We start from the raw sequence: 3,165 nt of genomic DNA on the forward strand, positions 1-3,165 counted from the left end.
TTTTATTTTAAATATTTATAAATAATGTATTAATTACAAAATAATTATTTTTGCTTTAACAAGAGGTAAGAAATAGGATTTTTTACCAGAGATCCTCATGTTAAGTAATGTTGCCAACAGAACTGTTGGTTCTCCTGGCCGTTTACATATAGCAGATCATAGTTGTAGAATTATTCGAAAAACAATTTGTTCAAAATTTAATTATTATATTTTACAACTGTATTACACAAATGTAAATACGGTTGAACAGGTAGATAGGTTTAAGTTTTTAGGTTCTACGGTAACTAGAAAAAAGAAATTAATGAGGAAATAAAAGCGAGGTTGATGTCGAAAAAAGCTTGTTATTTTGTTATTTATATTTTTATCTTGTTATTATTGAGAACTGCTTAAGTCACGCCTTCTATCGAAAAACTTAAAAATTAGAATTTACAAAACTAATATCCTTCCCACTGTTCTTTATGGATGCGAGACGTGGCCTAAGGGATGAACAGCTCCTTAAGGTTTTTGAAAATAAATAATTGCGAAAAATTTTTGGACCGAAAAAAGGATGGATTCATGGGAGAATTTAGAAGACTACACAACACTGAATTGAGGGAACTACACCAGGTAAATATGATTCAAGTTATAGCATTGCGGTGTGTAAGCTCTAAGGCTTAAGTAACAAGCGGATCCCTAAAACGTTAATAAACACTGAACCGACGGGTAAACGTAGATGGGAGGATTGCTTTAAGACTGATTTAGTAAAATTGGGTTTGGAAGGGATCACTTGAAGGATGTATGTAGAGAGCGATTGGTGATATCGGCATCGAACCTTTGGGGTCGTTCGGCCTTTATTATTATTATTATTATTATTACATAAATGTACAATAAGTAAATGAGATGGGGCTAGTGAGTTAATCATTGAAGGATTGATATCTGGTTCTTGCTAAGTCGACTGTATAAGGAACATAGTGGTCCTTCTTTTCTGAAGGTTTTCGTATGCCTGTTGCCCGTTTGAGGTTCCTCCTTTATTATTTCCCCTCCGTGCTGGAATTGTTTCTGGCTGGGCTATATTCTTGACTTGGGTCACTGTTTCTCCAGTGGGCCCCTGTTCTGTCGGTTCTTCGGGTCTCTTATGATCAGACTCTTCTTCTGACCGTTCTGGCTGTGGCGAATCCTTTTTTCCTACCCTTAATGCCATTTTATCAAAACGTGTGCTGGAAAGGATGTCTTTGTGACAAGTGAGGCGCATTAAGGATTTCGAATTTTAAAGATTGGATAGGAGAGGAATTTTATAGTTTAGTGGAGCCTTAAAGCTCAACTCCGTATGTCTAAATGGGCCTAATCTCTTTGACTGGGATAAGATGAGTATTATTAAAGAATACTATAGGAGAGAACGCCATAGGTTTACGATGAAGGGTGATGGTGGTTTGATGAGATTTATTGGAATTTATTTTAATACTCATCAGTTGTGACACTGTAGAAATAATATCTATAGGATAGGGGAACCACCATTAATAATTCTAACTTCATAAGCACTTTTATTTTAGATAAAAAGTGATCTAATAAGTAAATGAATGAGTTTTGCAGATATGTACAGACCGATTTTATTATACAGAGATAACCACTAATGGTAACATTTTAAATTTCTGGTTAAAAGTCTTCATGGTTAGTAAAAATATTTGTTCCAGAACCACTGCAAATAAGCGAATGATAATTTATATGACCACAAGAGTTTAAGATGAACCTGTTGCATCACTGACTGCACATCCTCATCCTTTGTCATGGTTAAAAAAAAAAAAGAAGTGAAAATCAGCCGAGCCATTACCGGCAATCATCTTCTATTTTTCTCTCAAGGGCAGGCGAAATAATTTGCTACAATCAATGTCGATGAGGTGATTGCGGAAAAGGATGATTTATGGGAAAAGTTTATAATGAGAATGGGCTATAGGAAAATAAAATATTTACATCATATGTGGTTATAGCAGAGTAGTGTCTTCTCTTAATTTTTAAGGCGAACTAAACTCAAACTTTAAATAGCCAAGTTGTTAAAAGTTAAAAACATTAGAACGAGTCGTTAAAAACATTAGAACGAGAAATGTTGAATCATCAAAAATATCTCATCTCTTAAAATAATTTGTTATACAAAAACCATTTTCGAACCAGTGATTTAAAAGGTTTTTTTTTTTTAATCGTTTTACGGACAGTGTAATTATAGTTAAATAGATCGATTGGTATCCATGTTAAGTCTGAATAATCTTTATTATTTTATCAACAGTCCAACATTTCGACCAATGCGCCCATCCTTAAAGACGATCTTAAATATAAATTTATACCTCACATCCAATTATTTAAAACTTATTACAGGCTATTCTGCCCAGGTCATTAATGACAGTTAAATCATCCTATTTTCTTGATAAGATAGTTGATAATGTTAATTTGATCTAAGTTAAGTTTTTCGAATGATCTTATATAATTATATAAATATTTTAATTACCTTCCAATTTATTAATAAAATAAAATTTTTAATACAAATTAATATTTCTGGAGAGGTTCTACACTACTAGTAACAAGTCGAAATATCCACGAGTTTTTCGAGAAAATTTTAGAATCAATTAAAATAGCTTTTCATTGTAGTTCATTAAAACAGAAGCACAGAAAAAAAATACAATTTTTGAGGAACATGGTAAAAAAATTAAATTAATCTTTGACTAGTGAAGTGGACCTTACAGACGCAATTGGTAATGTGGGGTCTGGCGGACCTTTCTTTTTTTTAATTTTTATTCATTCAATTCACAAATAATGAAATCGATCAATAAAAGTCCTTACTTAACTTTTTATAATGTCGCAGTTTAACTCACTTCTAATATATTACATACCACAAGATTTTTATAAATTATTAATTACAGACCAATTATTAATTTTTTAAATATTCATATTTTAAACGTTATATGAACTAAATAATTGATAATATTTAACATAATAAAAAAAAAATGAATATCTCGTTTAATACATATAAAAACGGGAAATACAGATAAAAATAAAAAATATTTTTAAAATATACTGAAAATGTGTGGTATTTCGTGAAAAAAAAAAAAGTTGTAAATGTGGTATTTTGTGAACAAAATTCGGCCCAACCAAATTGGTAGTTTCAACTTTTAACCAGCACTATTTACACCTCTCTAT

The sequence above is a fragment of the Halyomorpha halys genome, unplaced genomic scaffold, assembly GCF_000696795.3.
Source record: "Halyomorpha halys isolate HHAL.00 unplaced genomic scaffold, Hhal_1.1 Scaffold653.1, whole genome shotgun sequence".
Classification (NCBI taxonomy): Eukaryota; Metazoa; Arthropoda; class Insecta; order Hemiptera; family Pentatomidae; genus Halyomorpha; species Halyomorpha halys.